The 19,772-nt window shown below is 36.1% G+C and overlaps 1 protein-coding gene across 2 annotated transcripts in view; it reads left to right on the top strand.

The window, feature by feature from the left end:
* The first annotated feature begins 799 nt into the window (after positions 1–799).
* Positions 800–19,772, top strand: part of LOC309967717 (uncharacterized protein) — a 151,095-nt gene continuing 132,122 nt past the window's right edge. Inside the window, exons 1-2 of one of the 2 annotated variants that reach the window (XM_082848487.1) lie at positions 800–904; positions 4,945–5,034. The gene's annotated coding sequence lies outside the window, so the exon portion shown is untranslated. The remainder of the gene's footprint in view (positions 905–4,944; positions 5,035–19,772) is intronic. The other variant, XM_082848488.1, reaches the window with a different exon arrangement.

Raw genomic sequence — 19,772 nt, 5'->3', positions numbered from 1 at the left:
TAAGTTTGACAACACTCAAGGATTTTTTCAGAATTAAATTCTAGCATGCCATTTTCTTTTCTTTTTGGCCACGCTGTGCGGCTTGTGGGATCTTAGTTCCCTGACCAGGGATCGAACCCGTGCACCCTGCAGTGGAAGCGCAGAGTCCTAACCACTGGACCACCTGGGAATTCCCCTAGCATGCCATTTTCAATTTAAAGTGAGACATGGTGTCTAAAGTGCTTTTGCTCCCCTTTGTTCATCTAAATTAATAGTAACTAGCAATGAATTCTATGTATTCGACTGGTATTTTAAAGAAAATCCAAGTAAAGTTCTTTCTGGGTATACGCACGTGTGTGTGTGTGTGTGTGTGTGTGTGTGTGTGTGTGTGTGTGTTTAATAGAAACAAACAGATCTGAGTTTTTCATTTTAAATTGAAATAGGAGGTATATACTCATGCTGCCGGACATAACATCCCCAACCTGCATAGGCCTGACAGTTCATTAATAAGCAGCAAGCATGGGAGGACATGAAGTTTCAAAAGTAAGAAATTCCTCAGATGCTTTAAGAAAGAACCAGTACTTGCCCTTATGTGGGACTTCTTACTTTTCTAGAATCACTTTTGAGTAGGAGTTGCGCTATATACCACACTTGTTCATGTCCCCAAAAGTGGTGTGAGGGCCTCCTCAGGAGAGGGATGTTATGGATGCTGGTGAACATGTCTCATAGGTAATTCTAGAAGTTTAAGATAAGTCAAAGTTTAAGATAAATCTGCAAATTACAAGGTAAGTCAAACAGATTTATCCTTTTTTTTTTTTCCAGAGATGGTCAATGCATATGACAATATACTTAAAGAAAATAATCTGGTTCAATACAAGGTTGATTCAGCAAAGAGACTACAGATCTTCTGTAACTAAATTCAGACGTAAGTGTTTTCTGTTACTCTCCCCAAATTATTTTTACATGCATACCTTGTTTAAAAGTACCACCTACACTGTCTCTCCCAGTCAGCACAATTGGAAAGTGGGACTTCATTTGGCAATTATTAAAAAGCTACCTTTAAGACTGGATGCATATGACATTTTTAGAGTGCCACAGATGTGGTTCTATTTCTAAAAGGAAACTTTTCCTAACTAGAATCCATTCACCAATGCCAAATTAAACATTGTGGTCAAATATAGCACAAAAATACAAAAAAATATATAAGCATCTTTTCTAGAAATTCTGATTTTTATGATGACTTTTTGAAAGTTCAAAAGCAATCTGAATGCCCATCACCTAACCCACTGAATACTTACCGTTAATTATGATTTACTTATAAAGGTCTTCTGTTAAGTGAACAAAGGCTCAGTATGTAGAATGGCAGCTTGATTTTCCTTCTTTTGACATCTGTTCAAAATGAGCTATGATATCATCAATCATATTAACTCTGTAGTATTGTATTATTCCTTGGTGTTCCCAGATTTCATCTGACAACTTTTTCTAGGATTCAAACCATAAATACTTCCTCCAGAGACTGTAATGAGAGGTACAGATAAAAATCCAGGGACTGGAACTGATTAAAAACCAAAAGTAAGAGAAACCCATAGTTTTACACTCCCTCTTTCTCCAGCCACAAAATTAATTCTTCACCATAATTTCCCACAAGTATAAGAAACCAGTAGAAAAAAAAAATAGAACCTGAAAATCTAAAGAAATATAAGTTTAATTACCAGAACTAAAGAATAGAGAAATTTCTGGAACAATATTAAATTTATCCTGAAATGATACAAAGCAGTATGAGAAAATATGTATTACCATCAATTTGAGCAGAATGTAATAATCTGCACAGTGGTAACTAAATATTATGCTTTAAGAATAATGATTTTATCACTTTAAGAATAATGAAGTACATTATTGACAATTTCTAGTGGTATTCCCTTTATACAAGGAAAAATGAATAAAATAGTTTTGTTTAAAACAATGACCTTTATGGGAAAAGAGTAGTGTATTTCCTCATACTTAGAACATTTCTATGTCTCCTTTTGGATATCTACACACAACCCAAAAGTACAGAACCCAAGTCTCAATTCAATGTCAAAGTGTTGCATACATTTTTTTTAAAAGCTACTTAATGCTTATCAGGATTATAAACAGCAACATAGCATGAGGAGCACTTTGTCATAGTAATTTATCTGTATACTGAATTTAACAAATTTGGCTGAGTGATTTTCATGCAGTTTATATTAAATAAACTTATACATTTTTATTATTACTTACACACTTGTATTATTACATTACAGGGTAAGCACTCTAAGATCTTTGTGAGGAAACTAGATCATTTTCACTCCATTTATGTCTTCTTCTAGAGCAGGATGCAGCTATGCTGGCCCTAGTGCACAGCCATATGACTGACTACAGGCCTATTGAATATGGATGGATAGAAATGATGTCCACCATTTCTAGGCTTGGCCCGTACAAGCTTACCACATGCAATGCTCTACATTCTTTCCTCTTTCTTGGTGACCTTGGAAACTATTTGCGGAACATGGTGGAACCACAAGGTGCCATGGGATCAGCTCTCTGAAACATGGAGAAGAGCCATTTAGCAATCAGGGACACTCATTTAGGGCTTTAAGTGAGCGAGCAATAAACCACTGATACTTGTGAGTTTATTTATTAGAACAGCTAGAGTTACCTTTGTTACTACAAGTTTAGACTAATTTAGATGTGATTCAGAATTGTTTATTAAGTCTGGATACAACATGTCTATGGAAATGTTGGACCAAAATTATTTACTAATAATTTCCACAAAGGAACTCAAGTCAGAGTGAAAAGTCCATTTTCCTATGATGTGCTAGCCAGCTTTGATATGAGGAAATTGAATAATTTGAGAACAAAAATAACAAAGAAATAAAACAAAGCTTAAGGACTCACTTCTACCACCAGCTGCATCATCTTTCCATGGTAGAAATATGTTGGGAGAAATTCCAGTTACTCACAACCGCTGCTTATAATACAAATCTCAGAATTTTTTGAAACTTAGTTCTTAGGTTCAGACCACAGGAAATAATTGGCTTCCAAAAGAATGATTTCCAGTTCTGTATAACTTTTGCATCACACTTAACCCCTAGTATAATTGGCCTTTACTTAGTTGAAGGTAGTGACCATGAGGGAGGAAGGACGAACTCAAGTTTCATGACCCAGCCCACCATTCTTCTGTTCACGTAGAAATACACCTTCCTAGACATGCCAGCATTATTATTATTTTTTTTCTGCAAGCACTCTAGAAATAGTTATAGAAAGAAGTAAAGGTCATAGAAGACAACCTCAACAAATGCAGATTGGCATTGGGAGAAAGATAACAGTGAGTTACTATACTCCAAAATCCCTTTGAAACATCTGAAGTAGAGTTATCATAATGTAGTTGTTAACGTTTGGGCTGATGGTCAACCCATAACCTGCCCACTCTGGGAATGTCCTCCCCATTCAAAAGAGGTTTGTTTCCAGGACTCACGTATGTACCTTGTGACTCTACTCCTGACCACAGTGCATTGGATCAGTTAGACAGGTAAGATTCTCCCTCTGGGGATTCTGGGATTTAGATACAGCAATAGCATTAAGTCTGGGCTATAACTAGACATGGTGGTGTGTAAACTGTAGTATCTAATAGAAAGTGGTGCCAGGCTTCAAAGGAGAATGATTCAGGCCTACAGATGAGAGAATCTGAGCAGGAGAGAGCGAGAAAGAGTCAGAGAAGGAGACAAGGTGATAAAGACAGAGAATGAATAAATGAATGAGTGGGAGCCTAGATTACTACTGGCTTTCTTCTTCCTGCTTGCAGACTCTCCTCTGGAACATGGTTAGCTTCTGGATTGGCCCAGAATAAAGGTGCAAATGAATGGCATAGTCAAGACTCCCCAGTACAGGCCTGTTCTGGCTAGTATTAAATTATGCCTTTGATAAGCCTTTCTCTTTCAACTCCCCCTTTCCACCTCTTATAATGTTTTTTTTTTTTTTAATCTCTGCTTTACTAATTTTTCAGCAAGTCATTTCCTAACTTATCTGTGAAGATCTGGATCAAGTATCACCTCCTCGGTGAAGTTTTATCAAATTCTGTTAGACCAAGTTAGTCATTTCTGCACCTGTGTTTTCATAGTACTTTCCACATTCCTGAACTATAACTATTTGCTTATGCAACTCTCAACCCTCAAACTGGGAGTACTTGTGGGTGAAACTGTAATATAATTTTCTTTGAATCTTTAGACTCTAGCACTGTCTGGCACATAGTAGGTTCTCAATAAATGTGCATGAAATGAATGAATCGATGCTGTCGATTTAGTTAGTGTTACTTCCTTTGTGATGTCTTAAAATACCAAGACACTCTTTAAAATGTTGTGTTCACCCTCAATATTTTGAACAGAACCTTTTCTTTCTAAGGAACTCTGCCTCCTTGCCCTCTGTCCACACACATCTTGAAGCAGGAGCTTTTCTAGAATACTTCTGATTCTATAATTAACATATTTTCATAAGAAGTGTCTTAATCCTACCTATAGCAAATAAGGCTTTACATTCCAAAAACACTCCTAGAATTAGTTTACATTTTGAGAAATTATATAGGAAAATTAATTTGAAAAGCTTCAAAAATACCTATGATTTAGATTTATTAACAAGAGGCCATCTACTTTATTGTTCAAGTTAACAAGATATGTTAGTTATATTATGAAGCATCAAACTGATTTGAAGAAAAGTATGGATTATAATAGAGATTTTTAGAGATCCAGATAAGCCTAAAGTATATTATCAGAATAATGGAGTGAAACAACTTATATATCATAAGTCTCAGCAGTGTTGTGTCTTTATCACATTGGAATCAAGATTTCCAGGCTCACTACTGTTAATCCAGGGGGTAGATATAAATACTTAGCTAAAATCCATGTGTACCTCGCATGGCTATAGGGCTTTCGCTTTCTCCTTGTTACACAGAAGCATGAGCTATTGGATCACCAGATTTTTTAACATCTACAGAGGAAAAAAGAAAGGAAGAAAAGCAAAGGAACTTTAAAATTTCCACAGGTATGTGTCTTTCTGTCTCTCTCACGTATATATATGCAAAACTGTATGTATAATATATGTATATATAATCAAGTATATATGTGTGTATGTATGTATGTGTGTGTGTGTATATATATATATATATATATATATATATATATATATATATATATATATATATATATATAAATCCAAAAGAGCTCTTCTAAGTTTTTTTCTTCAACCTTTCATAAGGTGAAATTTCATCAAACCTCATCATGTGACTCTCCAGGAACCTCACTGAACAGGTCTGACTCATCGTCTGGGAATTTTAAATAGTCATGTGCTTCCATGAGAGTTAATACTTAAAAATACACATACAAACTGGCAGTGAAAGAGAGAAAGAAAGAAAGAAAAAAAAAACTCAAGTGAAACTTTTGCTTGGCACAAACACTCGGGTCAGACACTGGCCATTCAATATTTCACAGTTAATTACCAGGTGGTATTACTGTTAGAGTGAAGGTGGTGGCTCAGTGTTCAGGGGACAGAAACATTAAATCTACAGTTTATATCGTTAAGTCAGCCAACTTGGATTAAGCAGTGAAAGGAACTGCCCCTGACATAGTTGACCCTGATTCCCCTTTGAGATACCAAGTTTTCCTCAGAACCAAGGGCTGTGTCTGCCCACTAGTGGTCAGATGGCAGAGCTGGTACACAGACATTCCCTAGAGGGTTTAATGCCAAGTTCTACCTGGATCAGTGTGGGAATGACAGTGGTCACCTAGTCTGATTTTTAAGCCAGGATTTGGGGATCTATCAACTCAGTTCTGTCAGAGAAGTTAGAATAACATATCCTAAGTCAACTTCAAGCAAAAAATTCTATTTGCAAGATTTACTTAAAAGTCTTATTGATGGCGAGTTTGCAATAGGAACTGAGATTTCAAATCTATTACCAAAGGGATCAACTATGTCAATAGCACCTAGTACAATCTAACGACTTTCTTCTCTTTCTTCCCAAATCTTCATAGAATACCACACTGGGGTACTTTCCAGTTTGAATATCACTGAATGTTCTTCCATTGTCAATGGAATTAGTTTGAAAAAATTTTGGTTGGAATTAAAACTCTTCTGCCAATTTATCCTATCCTGTAATTTCATCATTGTCTCCATTAAGTCCCTAAACAAAATCTAGAGTCTAGCTAAACTCAATTAAACACTATTCTCAGCAGAATTTTCAGTTTGTCCTCCACGCTTGGTTCATTACTGCCCACTTGAACTATCTACCATGTTCTACCCATACAAGTATCACCCTTGATTAAAGTCAAATCCAAGTTCATCATCAAACTCTAAAATTACTACCACAACATGTACTAATTTTGTGGCACTTGTTGTAGCCTACTTTCATTGTTGTATTTGTGTCTTGAACAATCACCAGATACATACCTTCCCTGTAGGAATTATGTCATATTCTCTTTTTCACCCTTATAATGTTTAGCAAAGGTATTTTCCTTATAATAGGGTATCTACAAATATTTGCTGAAAGTAAAACACAGAAATAAATTACTTGTTTAACTTCCAAGTCAAGACACAAATCTAGCACTGTTTTAGTGTGGTCCAAGGCAATGTGACAAAGCTAACTCTCCATGGGTTTAGTTTTCTTTGTCACCTCTAAGAACTTCCATCCTACATTATGAGTAGGAGGCCAGTGGATGGTTTACTGACTTCCTGGTAAAGCATAAACTTTCTCTGACCTTGAGTATTAGAGTTTATGATATGCAAAGTGTCTCAATGTTTTAACATCTTTTCAAATAAAAATTTGAGTCCTGTGAGTATCACTGGAAAATTTAAATACATTTTTTTACACACATGCTGTTATAAATGTTAATGAATTTAACATTTTTCCTTCTAATGCGTAGCTCTTACTTCCTCTCTCTGTACCTCAAATACTGATTCAAAGAGTGCCTTGGTTTGCTCATACACTCGTTTTGTTTTTTTGTTTTAAAAGTTTTCCCTGGAGTTTACGTTTAGTCCCATTTTCTTAATTGTTCAAGATGATTTGTCAGCTTTTCTTCCTTCCAATCCTTTTCTTTCCTAGTTTAAAGAAAAGTCCAAGTTATTAACTAACAAAGAAAAAAATCTCAAAACCATTTTGCCTTTTTCTTTAAAGGTTCTCCTTAAAATGAGTTTGCCTCTTTCATCACAATGAAACATAACAAAAGAATTATGCTCAGAAAATTCCTATAATTTAGTTCTTTCCAAATATAAGATGGAGTACTCCTAGTCATTTGCTTGTTTCCTTTTCTTTCTTTATTTTAAAAAATCTCTCTTTTTAATTATGTATATAGCTATTCCTTTCTCTTAAAATCAGTTCACTCCAGGTACAGCCATTGTAATATGCCTAAAATTGAAGTTGCCCTCAAACAATTCCACAAGATCCAAGCTATCTTGTCAGCTTCTTCAGGAGCTACACATTAAAGTTTCAAAATCCAAACTTGGAACAAAAGAATAAAACAATTTCCTAAGTTTGATTATACTGCCTCCAAATAAATTCACTAGAAAATATATCAGAAGGGGAGAATTAACTAAACAGTCAAGCTAGGAACTGCCAAGAATTGAGCCACTGTGCTTTTTAATCTCTTCTCTCTAAAATATCACCAGAAATCATACTTCAGACATGGGAGAAGAGAGGTAACTGTTATACAGGGAATACTTGATAACATACTATGGAGATGAAGGATTTTTACGTCATTTAACTGTTTGAAGAATTTATTATTTTGTTATTATAGAACAGTGTTTTCAAAAACATTGCAATTTCTTCTTTCATTCAAAAGACATTTATTGAGTATCTTTTATGTTTCAGGCCACATGGTAGAAACATGTGGGAGTATCTGGAAAATCTGTCATCAGTAATAGCTGTGACTCTTTGCAGACTGAGGGATGTTTTATGTAGATCTTTCTTAAAATATCAACTGTGACCAGACAGATAACCAACTACTACACATTATTTTCTAAATCATTACTTTTTAATCTATTTACTTACTGATTGGATCCATTGTTCATGGAAATATGGTATAGTCATTGAGAAATCCAAAAACACGTGAATAACTGATATGCACATTGGCATTTATCATTGGTTTGTGTGCTATCCATTATACCCATTTAGAAAGAAGGTAGGGTTACTTAGAAGAAAAACAAAAACAAAAGATTTTAAAAACAGAAATGATATAAGAAAAAAGACCATGATAATTTTTCATGATAAATGCATAACAAAATCTAATCTTTCTAGCACATTGGTGGCTCAGGAAAGTGAGAACAATTTGAAGGCTCCGATCTTTTTTTTCTTTTTTAACATCTGTATTGGGGTATAATTGCTTTACAATGGTGTGTTAGTTTCTGCTTTATAACAAAGTGAATCAGTTATACATACACATATCTTCCCATAGCTCTTCCCTCTTGCGTCTGCCTCCCTCCCACCCTCCCTATCCCATCCCTCCAGGCGGTCACAAAGCACCGAGCTGATATCCCTGTGCTATGCGGCTGCTTCCCACTAGCTATCTACCTTATGTTTGTTAGTGTATATATGTCCATGCCTCTCTCTCGCTTTGTCACAGCTCACCCTTCCCCCCCCCCCATATCCTCAGTCCGTTCTCCAGTAGGTCTGTGTCTTTATTCCTGCCTTACCCCTAGGTTCTTCATGAACTTTTTTTTTTCTTAAATTCCATATATATATGTGTTAGCATACGATATTTGTCTTTCTCTTTCTGACTTACTTCACTCTGTATGACAGACTCTAGGTCTATCCACCTCATTACAAATAGCTCAATTTCATTTCTTTTTATGGCTGAGTAATATTCCATTGTATATATATGCCACATCTTCTCTATCCATTCATCCAATGATGGGCACTTAGGTTGTTTCCATCTCCGGGCTATTGTAAATAGAGCTGCAATGAACATTTTGGTACATGACTCTTTTTGAATTTTGGTTTTCTCAGGGTATATGCCCAGTAGTGGGATTGCTGGGTCATATGGTAGTTCTATTTGTAGTTTTTTAAGGAAACTCCTGTTCCTGTTCTCCATAGTGGCTGAACCAATTCACATTCCCACCAGCAGTGCAAGAGTGTTCCCTTTTCTCCACACCCTCTCCAGCATTTATTGTTTCTAGATTGTTTGATGATGGCCATTCTGACTGGTGTGAGATGATATCTCATTGTAGTTTTGATTTGCATTTCTCTAATGATTAATGATGTTGGGCATTCTTTCATGTGTTTGTTGGCAGTCTGTATATCTTCTTTGGAGAAATGTCTATTTAGGTCTTCTGTCCATTTTTGGATTGTGTTGTTTGTTTTTTTGTTATTGAGCTGCATGAGCTCCTTGTAAATTTTGGAGATTAATCCTTTGTCAGTTGCTTCATTTGCAAATATTTTCTCCCATTCTGAGGGTTGTCTTTTGGTCTTGTTTATGGTTTCCTTTGCTGTGCAAAAGCTTTGAAGTTTCATTAGGTCCCATTGGTTTATTTTTGTTTTTATTTCCATTTCTCTAGGAGGTGGGTCAAAAAGGATCTTGCTGTGATTTATGTCATAGAGTGTTCTGCCTATGTTTTCCTCTAAGAGTTTAATAGTTTCTGGCCTTACATTTAGGTCTTTAATCCATTTTGAGCTTTTTTTTGTGTATGGTGTTAGGGAGTGATCTAATCTCATACTTTTACATGTAGCTGTCCAGTTTTCCCAGCACCACTTATTGAAGAGGCTGTCCTTTCTCCACTGTACATGCCTGCCTCCTTTATCAAAGATAAGGTGACCATATGTGCATGGGTTTATCTCTGGGCTTTCTATCCTGTTCCATTGATCTATCTTTCTGTTTTTGTGCCAGTACCATACTGTCTTGATTACTGTAGCTTTGTAGTATAGTCTGAAGTCAGGGAGCCTGATTCCTCCAGCTCCGTTTTTCGTTCTCAAGACTGCTTTGGCTATTCGGGGTCTTTTGTGTTTCCAGACAAATTGTGAAATTTTTTGTTCTAGTTCTGTGAAAAATGCCAGTGGTAGTTTGATAGGGATTGCATTGAATCTATAGATTGCTTTGGGTAGTAGAGTCGTTTTCACAATGTTGATTCTTCCAATCCAAGAACATATCTCTCCATCTATTTGTATCATCTATTTGTATCATCTTTAATTTCTTTTATCAGTGTCTTATAATCTTCTGCATACAGGTCTTTTGTCTCCTTAGGTAGGTTTATTCCTAGATATTTTATGAAGGCTCCAATCTTTTAGAAATATTTTATGATACTATCTACCTTAACAGGTTGGAATCAAAAGGAATAAAGTACCTGTGCAGAGATTTTTCCTTAAGGCATATTTCTCCAATCCACAAATTAAATAATAATGTGACACAAAAGAAAATAGTGATGACAGATAAGGGCTGTCACAAATAAGTATAATGTTCCAAAGCAGGACATTAAGGTAAAAATTGAGCCTTATTTTTGTATATAGGCCAGAGCAAAAGGGTTTCGTTATCACCCAGGCTATGTATTATACTTTTCCTTTTAAATAAATTCCTATATAAGATTTGTGTTGCACATGTAGACACGATACATGCTATGACAATTGTGGAATGGAATAATAGAGACATGCTTTTCAATTTTTCATAATACTTATTTTGATTTGGTAACATGAAAAAAACTTCCAGGAAAGCACTAGAGAATGATTTTAAATTCATTCTCCTGTTGATTTTGTTGACAGTGATAATTTCTTAACTACATAGTTAAAACCATGGGATTACAAAGCTGAAGGAGGATTCAGTTATCATTTAATACAATCTTCTATTTTACAAATGGGGAAATTGGGGACCAGCATGATTCAGTGACTCTGTAGGGTCCTGTAGCTAGCTATAAAAAAATTACAATCTAAAGATTTCTTTAAAGTCGCAATCTAATATACTTTCTATACTTTCTAATATACTTTCTATAATATATATTTTCTATAACATCACATTTCCTCCCTGATGTTTTGGTGGTAATGAAGTTTGATTCAGTATTTGGTGTGAAGGTAATGTTCTTTCATAATGCATTGATTACTACTGATTACTATAACATAAGATCTATGGCTTCTAGATCAATTTCAATCACAAATTGTACCAAATCTTCTTCAGTGGGTGGTAGTTCCTGGTATAAAGGGAAGTTGGTATAGGTTAAAGAGATGGGCAGAGTCACAGTGCCTGTCTTATTTAGCTCAAGCTGCTATAACAAATTACCATAGACTGGGTGTTTTAGACAACAAACATTTATTTCTTACAGTTCAGGAGCCTGGAAAGTCCAAGATTAAGGTGCCAGCCAATTTGATTCCTGGTGAGAACACTTTCTGGTTTGCAGATAGACATTTTCCTGTATTTTCACATGGCAGAGAGAAAGAAAGATCTCATGACTCTTCCTCTTTTGATGAGGGTACTAATTTCACCATGAGGGCTCCACCCTCATGACTTAACCTAACCTTAATTACCTCCTAAAGGTTGCACCTCAAAATACCATCACATTGGGGATTAAGGTTACAAATAGGAATTTTGGGAGGGACACAAGCATTCAGACCATAATAGTACCCACAGAAGAAAATTTTCAGCATAAGTCAAATTCAGGTGGATAAAAGATATGACAAAATGCTTAATGTACAAAAGTATTGTGAATGGCTACAAAATTCATACATTCCTATAAAAACACTTCCAGCACGCTACCACAAAGCACGAATGGCCATGGATTCATAATGGGTAAGAGGACTTTCTTCTTCACTCTTGTCAAAAATTTTAAATTCACACTTTTATAATGTAGTTTTAAAAAATAATTGCTATACATTCTTTTTTTCTGGATGTGAAAGTAATATGTGCTATCTGCAAATGTGTTGAAAACCTGAAAAGAAAGAAGGAAATAAAAACCACCTATAATCTCATCATTCAAAGATAAAAACAATTCTAACATTAACTATTTCTAATATTTTGGGATATGCCTAGCATATGTATACTTTTTTCATAAGGCAAAATAAGAGAGTTCTAATTAAATAAGCACTTTATGATAATTTCATTAACATTTCTCATGAAGACGGTAAAGTTATACAGTCTAGTGCTGAGATGAAGACATGTTTTGCTTTAGAAAAGAGATGGGAAATGTCACGTATACTTATAGCAGTGCTTAAGTATTAAATATTTAAGTATTTTAAAGTGCTGTTGACCAGCCACTCCCAGACTTAAGCCTCATGGCTGCTTTTTCAGTGTTGACTGGACAGATCTTCACCAGTCAAGAGCTTTTCTCCCCACTGATTACTAATGAAGTTGGTCAGTAGCAGTGTACTTAGTGTATTTAGATTAGCTGCTCAACTCTGAAGTATTCTCTGAGATAGATGCTTTCCTCCATTCTTCCTCAGGTAACCAAAAAATTTCCACTGGCTTAAGAGTCAGTCACTTCACCTCAAGTAATTTTTGCACTCCTTAGAATTCCTTTATATCAGACCAACTACAATTTGCTTCAGATACACAAATGAGACACCTTTTGAAAGAGTACAATCTAATTGAAACTGTCTTGAATGTCTTTATTCTAGACAGCATCTATTACAATATCTATTTTTAACTACACTTCATATTTTCCCATTTTCAAGCTGATTAAGATTAGAAGTGTAAAGAAAAATCATACCTTTCATATTTTAAATATCTGGGGTAATATAATGGATAATCCTTAAATGATCTTAAATCTTAAAATGGTCAGCTTAAAAGATTTCATAATAAGAAAGTGAAAATACAATGAAAATTTGAGAGCACATATATTTTCTGTCTCTTGAAACTGATAATATAGAGGAATGAAGGACTGAACATTAAAACATGCATATTTTTTCAGAATATAAAAGGGTTCTTTTTTTTTTTTTCCTCTCAGCTTCGTTTAACTTTTATTTTTAAAAGTATTAATTTAAGCCCTTTCTCACATTTAAGGCAGGATGCTAAAATCACAAATGGTCAGTATTTATTGGTTGTGCTACTACGTGAGTCTAGAATTCAGAATAATTTAGTACAAGCTTCAGAATCAAGTTTCATTAACAATTCTCAGTTCTCGCTTGTTCTTGTTTTTTAACACTTTCAACTTGACATTATTGATTCTATGTCATTCCTTACTTTCCCTCCAGAGAGACCACTTCTCTTTCCTCCAAGCTCACTTCTCCTTACAGCCCAACTCCTTAGAGGTTTTAATCTTTTGTTGTTGTTTTGAAATTCATTGTTTATTATACAAATATATATATATATATATTTATATATATATTTATATATATATTTAATAATATATAATATTATTATATATAAATAAATAAATAATAATATATATATTTATATATATTTATATAAAATATATATAAATAATATATACAAATACAAATACAAATGAATAAATTATCACAGTGAAAAATTCGAGCCATACAGAGTCAGGCAGAATAAATGGTACAAATCACACTCTTGTCAACCATACTATCAAGTTCCTCAGCAGAGATAATCCCTTTTAATAATCCAGGGTGAGGCTTCTTATCTTTTTTCTGTTCATGTATGTATACACATATTGCTTTAAACGTAAGTAAAACCATAGTACATACGTTGTTCTGTGACATGTTTTTTCCCTTAACAATCACCTTTGGAGTTTGGTCCTAATTATTACATAGTCCTCTTTCTTTTTAATTGTTGCATAGCATTTTATGATAATTGATACTTTATATTTTATTTGAAAGTCTCCTGTTCTTTTCTAATTTTTCAATAGCTTAAAAATACACAAAACTTATGTACATGTACTATTATGCACATATGTTTCTTTGGGATAGATTATCTGGAATCAAATTCTGTATCAAAACATGCATATTTAAATTTCGATAACTGCTGAAAAATTTCTCTCAAATTATTTTGCATATCTATAACCACTATATGACAGCATCCATTTAAAAAAATCTTTACCAACACAGAATATTAATGCTGATATTAGTCACGGTTTCGTCAGGATAATACAAACCACACCAGTTATTTTAAAAGGGAGAATACAATAGAAGGAATTGGTTAAACAGATATTGGAGGAATGAAAAGACAAAATAACAAATAGAAAATGTAAGTCACTGCAGGAAGCAGTTACCACCCTTTTTCAATTGTAGGGAAATGAATGGAAGATATTGAGATTATTATCATCTAAAAGCTTGGAGTGTATGAACCCTACAGAGCTGGGACCGAAACTACTATAGAAGGAGTATCTACCAAGTTGGTGCTGGGACATAAAAAACCCAGACAACCATGCCCAAATTGCAGGGAATATCTAGATAAACACTAAAAACTAAACTAACTGCTCTACTGGAATCAACTTCTATTTCCTGGGTGAAGAATTATAGTTGGAGCAATGTTGAGAGGTTCAGGAAGCAAACAGGAAGAAGCAAATCGATCTGAGAATGGCAGCTAAACTGAAGGGAGTTCCACAGAATCTAATTCACAGATGAAATCAGTGACTGTACAATGGAGGAAGGTGCTAGAGCAGACGGAGCCTTATAAAGTCTCAAATCTAATAAACGAAAGCTCTCTTTCAGTACAAAGACCGACATAGAAAAATTTCGATAACTTTAATCCCATTTGAGAAAGACAGAGACAATAGGGGGAAAAGAGATCAAGATTCTGCCAACTTTTTCTATGAAAAGCCAGACAGTAAATATTCTAAGCTTTGCTAGCCATACAGTCCCTGTCATAGCTACTCAGATCTGCCACTGCAGCATGAAAGACATCAAAGGCAGTAGGTAAGCCAATGGCTAGAGCTTCCTTCCAATAAAAGTTTATTTCTGAAAACAGACAGTGGGACAAGTTTGGTCCTTGGGTAAATGAGTGGGAAAGGGACAGAGGAGATACTTCTCAGGAAGTTTAAAGACAAATTTTTATTAATGTTTAAAGCAACAAAAGAAGGAACTGTAAAGTACAGAAAAACTTATCTCACTTTAAAAAAGGAAAGAAAAGGGGAAAAAAAAGCAACAGAAGAGGATTTGTGATCAAATCCTATCAAAAGTTATTATAAGACAATGAGAATAAAGTAGAGAATAATACGCCACTAGGCAGTGAAACCCCACTGAATGATATACCCAGAACACCATATTTATATATATGTATATATACATACATATATATGTATATAATATTTTAAAATGAAAACAAATATTTTTAATTTATTAATTCTTAAATATCATTAATTTCATTGATCTCCTTTTAAAATATTAGGTTATAGTTTTCTGGGCATATCATTCTGTGGGATTTCACTGTCTAGAGGCATACTGTGGTGATCATTTCATGGATGTATACTTACCTCCAAAACTCATTAAGTTGTATACATTGACTGTGTACAGCTTTTTGTATATCAATCATACCTCAATAAGATGGTTAAAAAAGAAATTAAGAATAAAGATTTTTTAAATCTATAAAAACAAACATGAGAATTAGAAAAATTCAGAAATTAGGTATTTGAAAATGGGAGATTTGAAGAGAGGTGATGGATCCAAGAATAGGATCAGAAATTAAAGAAGAAACTTATGAAATAAATACTAAATAAAAATAGCCTGAGACAATAAACAGAATTGTAATGCTTTAAGAAAACAGAAGGATATTTTTTAAAGTTACAAAGACTTTTAGAGAACGTGATAGAGATAGACAAAAAATATATACATAGGGATGGGGAGTTTCAAGATGGCAGAAGAGGGGCCTTCCCTAGTGACACAGTGGTTGAGAGTCCACCTGCTGATGCAGGGGACACGGGTTCATGCCCCGGTCTGGGAAGATCCCACATGCCACAGAGCGGCTAGGCCCGTGAGCCATGGCCAGTGAGCCTGTGCATCTGGAGCCTGTGCTCCGCAAAGGGAGAGGCCACTGCAGTGAGAGGCCCGTGTACCACACCAAAAAAGATGGCAGAAGAGTAAGACGTGGAGATCACCTTCCTCCCAACAAATACATCAAAAATACATCTACATGAGGAACAGCTCCTACAGAACACCTACTGAACATCGGCAGAAGACCTCAGACTACCCAGAAAGCAAGAAACTCCCCCACATACCTGGGTAGGGCAAAAGAAAAAAGAAAAAACAGAGACAAAAGAATAGGGATGGGACTTGCACCTCTGGAAGGGAGATGTGAAGGAGGAAAATTTTCCACACACTAGGAAGCCCCTTCACTGGCGGAGATGGAGGGTGGCGGGGGGGAAGCTTCAGTGCTACGAAGGAGAGCACAGCAACAGGGGTACGGAGGGCAAAGTCGAGAGATTCCTGCACAGAGGATCACTGCCAACCAGGACTCACCAGCCCAAGAGGCTTGTCTGCTCACCTGCCGGGACAGATGGAGGCTGGGAGCTGAGGCTCGGGCTTCGGAGATAAGACCCCAGGAAGAGGACTGAGGTTGGCTGTGTGAACACAGCCTGAAGGGGACTAGTGCACCACAGCTAACCAGGAGGGAGTCGGGAAAAAGTCTGGAACTGCCTAAGAGGCAAGAAACCATTGTTTTGGGGGGCATGAGGAGAGGGGATTCAGAGCACTGCCTAAACAAGCTCCACAGATGGGCGCAAGCCGTGGCTATCAGCGCAGACCCCAGAGACAGACATGAAACACTAAGGCTGTTGCTGCAGCCAACAAAAAGCCTGTGTGCAAGCACAGGTCACTATCCACACCCCGCTCCTGGGAACCTGTGCAGCCCACCACTGCCAGGGTCCCGTGATCCAGGGACAACTTCCCCGGGAGAACGCATGGCGTGCCTCAGGCTTTTGCAACTTTACACCTGCCTCTGCCACCACAGGCTCGCCCCGCATTCTGTACCCTTCCCTCCCCCTGGCCTGAGTGAGCCAGAGCCCCCTTTTCAGCTGCTACTTTAACCCTGTCCTATCCAGGAGGGGAACAGATGCCCTCAGGCAACCTACAGAAAGAGGCGGGGCCAGATCCACAGCTGAACCCTGGGAGTGGTGTGCACAAAGAAGAGAAACGGAAATTTCTCTTAGCAGTCTCAGGAGCAGCGGATTAAATCTCCACAATCAACTTGATGTACCGTGCATCTGTGGAATACCTGGATAGACAATGAATGATCCCAAAATTGAGGTGGTGGACTTTAGGAGCAACGGTAGACTTGGGGTTTGCTTTCTGCATCTAATTTGTTTCCGGTTTTACATATATCTTAGTTTAGCATTTAGAGCTTATTATCATTGGTAGATTTCTTTATTGATTTGGTTGCCCTCTTCCTTTTTTTTAATATACATATTTTTTTTCCTTTTTCTCCTTTTGTGAGTGTGTATGTGTATGCTTCTTTGTGTGATTTTGTCTGTAAAGCTTTGCTTTTACCATTTGTCCTAGGGTTCTATCTCTCCTTTTTTCTTTTGTTTTATTTTGTTTTTTAGTGTATAGTTTTTAGCACTTGTTATCATTGGTGGATTTGTTTTTTTGGTTTGGTTGCTCTCTTCTTTCTTTCTTTCCTTTTTTAATTACATTTTTATTTTTAATAATATATTTTTAATTTTAATAACTTTATTTTATTATTTTATTTTTCTTTCTTTATTCTCTCTCTATTCTTCTGAGCTATGTGGCTGACAGGGTCTCCATGCTCCGGCCAGGTGTCAGGCCTGAGCCTCTGAGGTGGGAGAGCTGAGTTCAGGACATTGGTCCACCAGATCTCCCAGCCCCATGTAATATCAAACAGCGAAAGCTCTCTCAGAGATCTCCATCTCAATGCAAAGACCCAGCTGCACTCAATGACCAGCAAGCTACAGTGCTGGACACCCTATGCCAAACAACTAGCGAGACAAGAACACAACCCCACCCATTAGCAAAGAGGCTGCCTAAAATCATAATAAGGTCACAGACACCCAAAAACACACCCCTGGACGTGGTCCTGCCAACCAGAAACATAAGATCCAACTTCATCCACCAGAACACAGGCACCAGTCCCCTCCACCAGGAAGCCTGCACAACCCACTGAAACAACATTAGCAACTGGGGGAAGACACCAAAAACAACGGGAACTATAAACCTGCAGCCTGCGAAAAGGAGACCCCAAACACAGTAAGTAAAGTAAAATGAGAAGACAGAGAAATACACAGCAGATGAAGGAGCAAGGTAAAAACCCACCAGACCAAACAAATGAAGAGGAAATAGGCAGTCTACCTGAAAAAGAATTCAGAGTAATGAGAGTAAAAATGATCTAAAATCTTGGAAATAGAATGGAGAAAATACAAGAAACGTTTAACAAAGAGCAGAAGAACTAAAGAGCAAACAAACGATGATGAACAACACAATAAATGAAATGAACAATTGTCTAGAAGGAATTGATAGCAGAATAACTGAGGCAGAAGAACGGATAAGTGACCTGGAAGATAAAATAGTGGAAATAACTACCACAGAGCAGAATAAAGAAAAAAGAATGAAAAGAATTGAGGACAGTCTCAGAGACCTCTGGGACAACATTAAACACATCGACATTCGAATTGTAGGGGTCGTAGAAGAAGAAGAGAAAAAAATAGGGACTGATAAAATATATGAAGAAATTAAAGTTGAAAACTTCCCTAATGTGGGAAAGGAAATAGTCAAATCCAGGAAGTACAGAGAGTCCCATACAGGATAAATCCAAGGAGAAACACGCCAAGACACATATTAATCAAATTATCAAAAATTAAATACAAAGAAAAAATATTAAAAGTAGCAAGGGAAAAACAGCAAATAACATACAAGGGAATCCCCATAAGGTTAACAGCTGATCTTTCAGCAGAAACTCTGCAAGCTAGAAGGGACTGGCAGGACATATTTAAACTGATGAAAGGGAAAAACCTACAACCAAGATTACTCTACCCAGCAAAGATCTCATTCGGATTTGATGGAGAAATTAAAAGCTGTACAGAAAAGCAAAAGCTAAGAGAATTCAGCACTACCAAACCAGCTTTACAACAAATGCTAAAGGAACTTCTCTAGGCAGGAAACACAAGAAAAGGAAAACACCTAAAATAACAAATCCAATGCAATTAAGAAAATGGTAAAAGGAACATACATATCAATAACTACCTTAAATGTAAATCGATTAAATGCTCCAACTGAAAGACATAGACTGGCTGAATGGATACAAAAACAATACCGATATATATGCTGTCTAGAAGAGACCAGTTCAGACCTAGGGACACATACAGACTGAAAGTGAGGGGATGGAAAAATATATTCCATGCAAATGGAAATCAAAGATAGCTGGAGTAGCAATTCTCATATCAGACAAAATAGACTTTAAAATAAAGACTATTACAAGAGACAAAGAAGGACATTACATACTAATCAAGGGATCAATCCAAGACACAATTGTAAATATTTATGCACACAACAGAGGAGCACCTCAAAAGATATGGCAAATGCTAACAGCCATAAAATGGGAAATTGACAGTAGCACAATCATAGTAGGGGACTTTAACACCCCACTTTCACCAATGGACAGATCATCCATAAAGAAAATAAATAAGGAAATACAAGCTATAAATGAACATTAAACAAGAAGGACTTAATTGATATTTATAGGACATTGCATACAAAAACAGCAGAACACACTTTCTTCTCAAGTGCTCATGGAACATTCTCGAGGATCGATCATATCTTACGTCACAAATCAAGCCTTGGTAAATTTAAGAAAATTGAAATCGTATCAAGTATCTTTTCCTAGCACAACACTATGGGACTAGATATCACTTATAGGAAAAATTCTGTAAAAAATACAAACACATGGAGGCTAAACAATACACTA

This window comes from Leucopleurus acutus (assembly GCF_964270905.1).
Source record: "Leucopleurus acutus genome assembly, chromosome: 10".
Taxonomy (NCBI): Eukaryota; Metazoa; Chordata; class Mammalia; order Artiodactyla; family Delphinidae; genus Leucopleurus; species Leucopleurus acutus.
The sequence above is the reverse complement of the archived record's forward strand: the minus strand, read 5'-3'. Positions and strand labels throughout refer to the sequence as shown.